Source organism: Camellia sinensis, unplaced genomic scaffold, assembly GCF_055761805.1.
Source record: "Camellia sinensis isolate YWXY unplaced genomic scaffold, ASM5576180v1 Unanchor4, whole genome shotgun sequence".
NCBI classification, from domain to species: domain Eukaryota; kingdom Viridiplantae; phylum Streptophyta; class Magnoliopsida; order Ericales; family Theaceae; genus Camellia; species Camellia sinensis.
Window position 1 is genome coordinate 11,295,657 of NW_028129277.1, and position 12,176 is coordinate 11,307,832.

General features: G+C 38.8%; 1 pseudogene; it reads right to left on the bottom strand.

Moving 5' to 3' along the window:
* Positions 1-263: 263 nt before the first annotated feature.
* LOC145816764 (putative folate-biopterin transporter 7) lies at positions 264-11,975 on the bottom strand (annotated as a pseudogene).
* Between the last annotated feature and the right edge of the window lie 201 nt (positions 11,976-12,176).

The window sequence follows — 12,176 nt, forward strand, 5'->3', positions numbered from 1 at the left end:
CCAGAGTACCAATGCTAACAGTAGCACTATTCCACGGCTTGCGGATGTCAGTACTGTTATTTCAACAGCCAAGATAACTGATCCCTTTGCTACTGCCACAACCTCACAACCTTCATAAAATACCGATCCACCCCGAAATCGAAGAGTTTTTACTCCCCTCCATAGGAGCCCGACCCACGCCCTCAAGCTATTAATGCAAAAGGGGCATCTCAAGCCTCTCGATCCTCGTCCACTTTCAGACCCATTGCCACCCAAACATGACCCTACCCAGTATTGTAACTTCCACCAGCAACATGGCCATCCCACGGACATGTGCTACCATCTACGTAAGAAGTAACAGAAACTTCCTTTAATCTAATGATATTATGTCAAATGAAAACAATCAAAACCAGAAAGAACATGAGACATCAAAATAAAAAATCGGCAGCCGAATCTTACATAATAGTAATACTATGTGCTCTCCCACTGTTACTGTTACTGTCCTTTCCTCTTGGTTTTGGGCACATCCGGAATACACGATGACCAAAAGAGAGGCAAGAACGTGCAAGCTGCCTGTACAATAAGGCCACATGACAGGCCTGAGAAATCATTCCCCGTCACCCCAACATATGATGTAAGTGCAACACCCAAGTATCCACTCTATAAATGCAAGAGCAATGGAAGACGTGAGAAATGCCATTAGAGATCCCTCACAGCCTGGTGGGCAAAGCTGTGCTACAAGAACACTAAATGGTAGAATCTTGAAGAAACACATAACTTCAGGTAAGCTTGAGAAGACCATAACATACACCGAATCTGGCATCCCCATCCTTCGATATATCCTTTTCACAAACAAAACGTCCGACACCATGAAAATAGCCATAGTCGATTGAATGGCTGAGATTAGTTTCTTCAGTGGAACGAACTTCAGGTGTTGATTATATGCGACACCCCAGAGCAATATTGCTACCTGTCCAAACACCTTAGAGACCCCCAATACAGAAGAGTCAATCTCCAAATGTTGCGTCTGATAGAAAAACATGGTGTCTGTTAAGGCTGGAATTATGGCATAAGACAGTGCAAACCAGGTTATTATGTGAGCAATTTCAAGTTTCCGCAATGCAACTAGGAGCTCTGAAAGCTGCATTCTGATCCCGACGTTTGATGGACTCTTAAGGAGATTAAGTGAACTTTCACGAATCAAAACTGTTATAAAAAACTACAGAGCAAGGATTACGCCAAACCAAAAGCACATGGCTTGGGGAGAGAATCGGTCAACAGCAACACCACCAAGCATGTTTCCGAGGACTCCACCAATTGAGGAGGCTATCCAAACAAAGGACTGCAGCTCACCTGATGAAGACATCTAGGAGTTCTTGGAAGAGGCACTGGGCTGTTTTCTAGTCTCTGCAACAATAACATCATTTGTAACCTCAACTATTGAAGCACCAAAGTTCCCAAGGAGGAGGTATAGGATGATTTTAAAGAATGAGATATTGGAGAAGGAATAACAATGGCAATCCAGGACACTGCTTGTAAGAAAGTTGCACCAACATATGAATAGTATAAATTAGCAAAAAATAAATTTAGATAGCAAAGGCTTTAGCAGAGCAACATAAAAAAAAATTTCTTCTGTCAGACATGTTTTTCGGCATCAGTTTTAGTTGTCAATACCACGAGAAGACCACGTAGGATTCACAATGCAGTTCCAAAATCAACTAAACACTGTTTCAATGATAAAGATCCATTTATTACCATCCTTTTTTCAAGAAAGGAAGGCAATAAGAGATCTCAAACTCACATTTTTCATTTGTTTTCTTTGGTAAGCAAATTAAAGACAAATCAAACCTACAAAAGACCAAGGATGCCTAAGAAGTGGACATCCTTTTGTGCTCCCATTTTAAGCCAATATAATATTGAGATTTTTTACAGCCCAACAAGACATTATTTTCATAAGTCTAACCATAATAGCGAAACCAATGCCATACATAACCACTCTAGTATTTAGTTTTGTCATAAGTAACCATATTTTATTAAATTGGATAATTTGTTATTAGAGTACTATCATTTTGTTTGTGGGTATGACGAAAGTTTGAGATATATCTGTAGTGAGTAAAATCCATTTTACACCCTGTTATGGCATCGAACCACTTCACCCCCTCACACTTATGAGCTCCACTCTATGCAGGAGCACTTTATATTTGACTTCCATACACCAATTCTTTGCACTTGGATATATACTCTATCATCAGGATCTTGCGATCCATCTATTCACAATTTATCAACAATCGATATGAATATATGGGTGAATATGTTTTTGGGATAGAAGCTGTGGTAAATCGGATGATTCACAATCGATTCGTAATTTGATTCACTTTTACGATTCATGCTGTCACGACCCAACCCCAGGGGCTTAGGGCTGGAATCGCAACTTACTAATAAATTCTAATCTTAATAAATTAAATGGCGCAGGCGGAGGCAAAAGAAAATAAAAATAATTAAACAGAAAATTTACTTCAATTTACTATTTTAATAAGAGAAAATACATCTATAGGGTTTTTATTATTTTATTATTCAGTGACCGGCCCTGAGTAAAAACAAAAGGAAACAAAAATAAAATAAATAAAGAAAAAAAAAGAAAAAAAAATAATGGTTCAACATCAAATTTCGTGTGGGTTCCACTACGTGAGGTTATGGGTCTTCCTTACATCTCGTCATTTGAAAGAAAAACAGCTATAAGCACACAGCAGAGTGAGAAATATTATGCCAAAAGTATAGGGAATACAAAATAACCATGAATAGTTATTTAAGCTAAAATAGTAACATAACTTAATTTGAATAAACGAATGATTTAAAATGGCAAAAACTGAAACACATAAATTATGTAATTAAATAACCATAACCACGGTACAGAACAAAACAGAACAAATGTCACAAAAGTGACAATCAGAACAGAGATTAATAGATCCATGACAAACAGAGGACAGCAAAGTGGGCAAACAGAGGTTAATGGTTATTTAAGTCCCTATGGGACTCTCATGGTGATACTCACAAAACGTAATTGTTTCTAAGGTCATAGTCAAATATGTTCTAAAATTTAAACAAACATATCCATGTGTTTCATTTTAAATAAATAGAGTTCAGAAATTAATCCACGTAATTAAAATATTAATATAATTTATAAAACATGACTTGTATAAAATAAATTATGGTAAGTCAAAACATATGTAAAATATATTATGGTGACTCAAGATATAATATAACTCACCCTAATATTGACCCTTAGCCTTTTCTTATTTTTTTATTTTTTTTCTTTATGTTGCTCCTGAGGCCTTTTTTTTTCTTCTTCTTTGCTGGCCTTAACTTCCCACCCATCCTATTTATATACATATGGCTGACTGGGTGATGACTCACCCTTTAATAATGGCCCTAAGTGGTGAATCAGCTTCCTTCCCATAAGCCTAGACGTACAAATGGCCCAATTCCATTTCCCTAGCAACATTTGCAAATCTTTCCATTAATTGTTGCTTAATTAACATGGAAATTATTTATTATATTTGTTTTATTTTATTTTTATTTATTTATTTATTATCTTTAACTCTAATTTGGCCCAATTATAATTCCATATTTGTGTTAATTTTGCCCCAAATAATAATCCCTAATTAATCTCATATTTGATAATCCAATGCCAAATTAGATTTATATATTTATTTATTTAATAATATATTATCTCATACAACCATAACTATATTTATATATAGCTATAAATATTTATGTGGTATTTAATTAAATACTTAGGGTGTCACATTTCTCCCCTCCTAAATAGAAGGTTGTCCCCAAACTTGATGTACCTTAATTTTCGAAGAAGTGTGGCTAGTTGGCTCGCATTTGACTTTCCATCTCCCACGTTACTTCTTCGATACGATGATTTCACCATAAGACTTTTACCAACGGTATGGTCTTGTTTCGGAGGACTTGATCACGACGATCGAGAATCTGCACTGGTTGCTCTTCATAAGAGAGATCCTCTTGAACTTCCAAGTTCTCATAATCAACATGTTCTGGACCTCAAAGATACCGTCGAAGCATTGAAACGTGAAACACATTGTGGTCATTGGATAGTTCAGGTGGTAGTGCAAGGCGATAGGGTACAGGACCAATCCTTTCCAGTATCTCGAATGGCCCGATGTAACATGGGTTTAACTTTCCTCGCTTTCCAAATCGGATAATGTGATACCCCTGTTCCGTAATATGCTAATCGGTCCTTAATTTAAACATGATTATGTGCTTGACATGATTTTGTGTGTCATTATGCGAATATATGTGATTTTAAAGTTTTATCTATTCACCGTAGGAATATCTGTTTGAATAATCTGCTTTGGAAATTAAATTGAGAGCCTTATCGGCCACAGAACCCGAAATCGATTACGCCATTGTGATTGACATAATTTTTAGAGCCTGCGGTGAAATTTAATTGAAAAATTGATTCGGACCAGATTAAGTTGATTAAATTGGTAAATTGGTGCCTAATCATTTATTATTATTAGTATGAGTTAGTGTAAATTGTTGGGTAAGGGCACTACACTTCTCATTCTCTCCTATGTATTCATTTTGGCTGATCAAACTTTGAGAAAGGAAAAGAGAGCCGACTGTTAAAGAGAGAGAGGGAGAGAATTGTGTAATTTGTGACTCAAGCTGGGAGATTTGGAGTCTAGTTCAAGAATTAGCCATAGATTGGGCTTGTATGTAAGTATTGATTATTGAATTCATGAAATTAATGTGTGATCTTGTGTGTTCAAGGGTTGGTTGTGACCAAGAGCATGAGTTAAGTTGGTTTTGTTGGAATTATAGCTTGATATATGCATGCATGTAAGAAATTGTTTTGAAATAGCATGTATAAGCTTGAAATACATGATTCATGTAGAGTTTTGGTTGAAACTCATGTTTTGATCACCATTGGTGTTGTCTAAGTTGAGAATGTGGCTAATTCATCACATGCATGTACAATTTATGAAGATATGAGCTTGAACGTATGAAATTGTTATGTTAGAATTGAGTTTGATGTCAATTTGACCCATGCATGTGTTAAATCCTTGAAATTGAGCCCCATGATATTGTGTTTTGGCGTTTATAACATGTTAGAACTAGTATATTTGAGATTTGAGCCATTGTATGCAAGAATTGTTGGCTTGAAGGTCGAATTTGAACTCAAGAACACAATCTGGGAAACCCAGAATTTTGACGTCCGCTCGAGCGGGGTAATGGCCGCTCGAGCGGGAAATGCGTGCTCCCAACACTTTTTGCAGACTTGATGACCGCTCGAGCGGGGAAATTCACGCTCGAACGGGGGAGCTATTTTGACAGGCCTTCCACTCAAGCGCCCTATTTCACGCTCGAGCGTGTTTTTGATGCAACCAGTACTTTTGCAGGCCTATAGGGTCCACTCGAGCGAGGAAGTCCACGCTCGAGCGGGGACCCTATTTTCTAAAATTTTGTTTTTGCATTCTGTGTTCTGTTTTCCGTTCTCTTTCACTTGCTAGCACTCTTAGGCATATATTAAGGATTGTAAATGAGTTAAAGAGATAAGAATGAAGCCTAAAGAGGAAAGTGTGAATTTTGAACAGATTGAATTGTTAGTGACCCTTTTATGTTCATGGCATGTGTAGGGTCGAGTTCCAGGGCGAACCAATCAACCGATCACTGTGAGTAATATCTGACATATGTTATTGTCCAAATTGCTACTTCTATGTAAGTTTTGTAAAGTTCATTAATTTGAATGGTGGACACAGTTTGAAATGAAAGGCCTATGAGCCAGTCTGATATAAAGGACTAAGAACCAGTCTGATATAAAGGCCTATGAGCCAGTTTGATATGAAAGGCCTATGAGCCAGTTTGGTATGAAAGGCCTATGAGCCAATTTGGTATTAAAAACCTATGAGCCAGTTTGGAACCAAAGGCCTATGAGCCAGTTTGAAATGAAAGGCCTATGAGCCAGTTTGATTTGATAAAAGTTTGAAAAGACCTGAGACCCAGTTTGACATGAATGAATTGGGCCCAAGGCCGTCTGTTATATAATGTTGCAATGCATTCCCTTTACTTGATATTATTCACTAGGCTTTCGCTCACGCTCATTCATGTGTTTGTAGGTGAGCCAAGGGAGGTCCAGACCCAGCCCCAGTGAAGCTTAAGTGGATCAACATAGGTTTTGGAAAGTCAGCCCTTGTGTCTCACGCACGAGACCCATCTTCGCCCCTTTTGTTCTGTAATTATATTTTTTCATGTTGGCGAAGTTTTGTATATGTTTGTACATAGTTATCTAGGGTTGATTTACTTTTGGATGATCCTGTTGTACAAAATTTATGCTACTGTTTTGAGTTGTGAGTTATTAATGTCTATGCGTGTGGTTTGTTTTGACGTGCCATGTAAACACAGCTCTAAGGACAAAGTTTTTAAAATTGCTTCCGTTTGGCCCCCATCAACTCTGTTAAATACGTTTGGTTTAGATTGAGGGTGTAGGTAATCTCATGATTACTGGCCGGTTATGTCCTTAACCCATGGGGGCGGGTTCGAGTCATGACAGATAACTCCTCTTGTTGGTGAGATCTTAAGGAACACATGATCTCCTATTTGAAATTCCAAGTCCCATCTTCGTGTATCTGCATAGCTTTTCTGGCGGCTCTAAGCTGTGCAAATTTGTTGTTGGATGAGTTGGATTTTCTCACTTGTGACATGCACGATCTCGAGGCCTAACAGTTTTCTGTCCCCGACTTCCGTCCAACATAGAGGTGATCGGCATCTTCTTCTTTACAGAGCTTCGTATGGCGCCATTCCAATGCTTGCCTGATAATTGTTGTTATGTGCGAATTCTACTAAAAGTAGGTGCCCATCCCAATTACCTTTGAGGTCCAACACGCATATACGTAACATGTCTTCCAAAGTTTAGATTGTTCTTTCAGTTTACCTGTAACGATCAAAAAATTATCCCTCCACTCGAGTGGACCTGTGAGGCTTCTAGTACTTTTGCAGTCTGCCAGAAATTTTGAGTTGTGAATTCCTGCTCGAGCGTAGGAGTGGTCGCTCGAGTGGCCGATTTTGTTGGTCTGCGCGCTCGAGCGCAAGATTGTGTGCTCGAGCGGTCTGCCTGGTTGAGTTTGAATTTTTAAGACTAGTGGGATTGTTTTTGAGCTCTTATTATTGTGTTTGTAGCCTCCCTATTTTATTTTGGGACATTGATCGAAGTGGTAACATGATGGCAAAGTAAGATTAGATCAAAAACTTTAATTCGGATAATTTTCCAATGAACAGCCGTCACTTTTTTGTTCTTTTTTTTTCTATACTTTGAATTTGGGTGTTAGCCTAGAACCATTGGAAAGCTTATTTCCAGTGCTTCAATTTGGACACAAGAACGACCTAAAACAGAATCCGGATGAGAGAGTTATGCCCGTTTGAAGTTTTAGTATCTGTGCTAGAAGCAAGTACGCTCGAGCGTGGAAAGCGACACTCGAGCGGACTACGCAAATTCAGCAAGCTTAAAAGCACTTTTGTAGATCATTCTTCACACCTTTATCTTCTCTCTGCATTCCTTCCGTCTTGTGAATGGTAAAGCGGGTGACTCATGGAGATGATTTGTTATTAGATCTGGTATTTGATATGAAATTAATTGAAAGAATGGAAAATGAAATGGTAATTGGATTAGGGATTGGTGATGATGCACTCAATGGATTGCTTGTGATTATAATGGAAGATTTTGAGTTTTGTTCTGTAAATAATTGAGAAATTGAATTAAGAAGGGATTGTTATTCTTGTGTTATGCTTGTATTCTATTTGGTAATGCAAACGTTAATGTGAGCTAATTGTTGGACAAGTTGGAGTGAGTGTATGAGGATTGTCTTTTTGAACATAAAGGAAATTGGATTTTGACATTAAGGAGTTATAGTGATTGAAACTAGTATAAGGGGAAAATGGAAATGAAACGGGGAATATTTTGGAATTGGGTAAAAATTTAAAATGATGTTGTTCCTTGAACATAATTGTTTTTAAAGAGGATTTATGATCTTTCTAATGATGTGGGATAATTTTCATGACTCTAAGTTTTTCCTTAAATGTTCAAAGAAATTTTTGAGAAAAAGATATTCTACGTACAACATTTTGAGCTTACAAAATATCACCCTACTATATGGTATCACTCTGCATGCATGATCATTTCTATCTGTGTGTTAGTTATTGTTGTAGAACTACGAGATCCATACTGGGCATTAGTGCTCACCCCTTGTTGTTTTATCTTTTTACAAGAAAAAAGTTTGGATTCTTTGATTGAAGAGTTATGGAGTCCGTGAGTCCCTTTGTATAACTTCATAGTAGATGTAAGGGAAATGGATCTTGTATTTGTATTTATTTATTTGTAGCTTCACAGTAGGAGGTTGGCATGTATTGTTGTCATTATAATATTCATTAAGAGAGAGAGAGAGAGAGAGAACTTGTATGATTGTATTTCTATTACTCAAGAGTAATAGATATTTGTAAGAAAAAAAATGGACCTAAATTAAAGGCTTTCGTAATGTTTTCATATAATTGAAACTTGGGGCGTTACATTGCCCATTAGTTTGCGGGTGATAAGCAGTGCTAAACTTCAGTGTAGTCCCCAAAGCCTCCTATAATTTGTTCTAGAAGTGAGACACGAAGCGGGGGTCTCGGTCAGACACTTTTGAAACTAGGGTGCCATGCAAATGAATAATTTCCATGATGTATAAGGTGGCAAACTTATTAAGGGAGTACATGATTTTGATTGGCAGAAAATGCGCTAACTTCGTCAATCGGTCTATTGTAAGCCATATTGCATCATTTTTTGAGAATGACTGAGGCAGCCCGACCACGAAGTCCATAGTGATGTGTTCCCATTCCCACTCAGGAATAGGGAGTGGTTGCAGCATTCCTACAAGTCTCTGATATTCTACTTTAACATGCTGATTATATAGACATTTAGAGACATGGCTTGCTACGCCTTTTTTCATTCCTGTCCACCAGTAGTGTTCCTTCAAATCATGGTACATTTTTGTGTTACCAGGGTAGACTACAAATCTTGAGCTATGAGCTTCCACCAATATCTTCTTCTTGAGTTCTGGAATATCGGGTACACAAATTCGATTTCGAAATTTTAATATCCCATTGCCTATAGTGAAATCAGGATCAGGCGTATTCCTTTGCTCCTCGTACTTTTTCTTCAAAAGTTTATGTTCTCATTAGTGTGCTTTAATTTCTTCAATCAATGTAGGTTCCACGGTTATGTTGGCGAGCAGTCCATTGATCTTGCGGGAAACGAGAGTACATGCAAAACTTCTGGTCGTCTTTCGGCTCAGTACGTCTACCACCACGTCAGCTTTGCCTGGGTGGTTATGGATCTCTACATTATAGTCTTTCATAAATTCTAGCCACCGCCGTTGCCTCATATTCAGTTCTTTCTGTGTGAACAGATATTCAAGACTCTTGTGATCAGTGTAAATCTCGTAGGTTGCACCATAGAGATAATGACGCCAAATCTTGAGAGCGAAGATCACTGCAGCCAATGCTAGACCATAAGTTGGGTAGTTCTTCTCGTGAGTCTTCAGTTGTCGCGAAGCATAAGCAATGACTTTTCCGTTTTGCATAAGAACGCAATCCAAACCATTGTCTGCAGCATCACTATAAATTACGAACCCATCTGCTCCTGTAAGGAGTGCTAGTATAGGAGCTGACACAAGTTGACTTTTTAATTCTTGGAAGTAACGCTCTTGTTTGTCAGTCTATTCAAAGGGTGTGTTCTTCTAAGTTAGCTAGGTCAAAGGTGATGCTATTTTTGAGAAATCTTGCGCGAAACGTCGATAATAGCCAACTAGACCAAGAAACTTCGAACTTCAGACGCATTAGTAGGTCGGGGCCAATCCACGATTGCTGTAACTTTTTGGGGGTCAACCGAGATGCCATCTTTGTTAATGACGTGACCAAGGAAGTGTACACTAGTGATCCAGAATTCGCATTTCTTCAACTTGGCATAAAGTTTGTGATCACGTAGTGTTTGTAGAACCGTTCGCAAGTGCTTCTCATGATCTTCCGGTGACTTGGAGTATATGAGAATGTCGTTGATGAAGACGATGACGAACTCATCAAGATAGGGTTTGAACACTTGGTTCATGAGGTCCATGAAAGCTACTGGGGCATTTGTGACGCCAAATGGCATGACGAGAAACTCGTAATGGCCGTAACGGGTCCTGAAGGCAGTCTTTTCAATGCTTTCTATTTTGACTTTTAGTTGATGGTAGCCAGAACGCAAGTCACTTTTCGAGAATACTTGGGCACCTTGAAGTTGATCAAATAAGTCATCAATTCATTGCAGAGGGTACCAATTCTTGATGGTGACCTTGTTCAACTCCCGGTAATCGATGCATAATCTCATCATGCCATCCTTTTTCTTCACAAACAATACTGGAGCTTTCCAGGATGAGGTACTAGGTCGAATGAAGCCTTTGTCCAGTAGTTCCTGGAGTTGAGTCTTCAGCTCTTTCAATTCTCCCATTGACATGCGGTAAGGGGCTTTTGATACTGGTTAGGGACTAGGTTGAGTTTCAATGGTGAATTCAATTTCCCGATCAACTGGGGTGCCAGGTAGATCTTCAAGAAAAATATCTGGGAATTCTCGTTCTACGGGGATCGTATCAACGGTGGGGGCCTCTTTTTGTGTATCGATCACATAACAAATATACCTACCACAACCCTTTCTTAGAAGTTGTTGGGCTGTCATGGAAGATATAATACAGGGAGGGTATCAAAGACAAGCTCGGGTTGGTTTGGTAACCTAAGGGAAACCTTTTTGGCTTTACAATCAATAGAGGCATGGTTGGCAACCAGCCAATCCATACCTAAGATCACATCAAAGTTCCCAATGCGGAAGGGAATCAAGTCTACGTATAAGGTTTTGCCTCCTAAGGATATAGTACATGATCTGTATAGCTCAATACTACAGGCACAATTACCAGAAGGAAAAGACACAGACAATATATATCCTAAAGGTTCGGGTGTTGATGCCAACTTGGCAGCAAAGTGTAGTACAACAAAAGAATGAGTTGACCCAGAGTCAATGAGAACATGAGCTAAATGACCATAGATAGAAAGTATTCATGACACAACGTTTTCGGTAACTTCTGGTTTTCCAGGTACTAAGGCAAAAGCCCTTCCTTAGCATTTTTGGTCCTTCTTCTCTCCTCCAGGTCCTATGGGTTTTCTGACTGGGCCAAAGGGGTTGGCTGTAGGATTGGTAAGCTTTGGACAATCTCTTAGCAAGTGGCTCACTTGACCACATTTAAAGCATGCTCCCGTGTCTCGATGTCATTGTCCCCAACAAGCCCTTCCCACACATAGGACAAGTTGGAATAGTGCCACCTCAAGGGTTGGTAGGATCTTGATTGCTTGAACTAGTTGTGCCCGTATTTACCTTTTTGGGAGGCACAATACCGGATCTTCTGTTGTATTTTTTCTAAAATCGCTTCTTTTGGCTTGGTTCCCCGGAACGCAAGGCTTTAATCCTCTTTTTCTGCAATGTACACTCAGTCTACCACTTCTGCATAGGTTAACAATTTCAAAACCTCAAGCCTATCTTTGATTTCAGCATCCAATCCTACTTCGAATTTTCTTGCTTTTTGAGCTTCAGTGGGGATGACATATGTCGCAAACAGAGCGAGTTGTGTGAACTTACTCTCGTATTCGGCAATTGTCATGGTTCCTTGCTTTAGATATATGAATTCCGACGCTTTTTGTTCCTACAATGAATCTGGGAAGTATTTTGCATAAAATACTTCCAAGAATCTTGCCCAAGTCACAATTTATTCTTCCTCTAGGGTGAGAAGCCACCATTCCTGCGCATTATCTTTGAAAGTGAAAGTAGCAAAAGTTACCTTATGTCTTTCGGTGCAGGGTAAAGCGCGAAAAATCTTTTCCATGTCTTTAACCCAAGCATCTACTACCATTGGGTCTAGACAGCCAATAAATGTGGTAGGTTTCAGATCCTGGAACTATTTTATGGTAACCTGCTATTATTGCCGTTCTGGTATCCCATTGTTGATGTTAGTCTGCCAGATTTGCAAAAAGCTAGTAACCGCTCTTTCCATCGATTCAATACCACTGACTGATGACTTGCTTCCATTACTATTATTGGCCATTCTACAAAG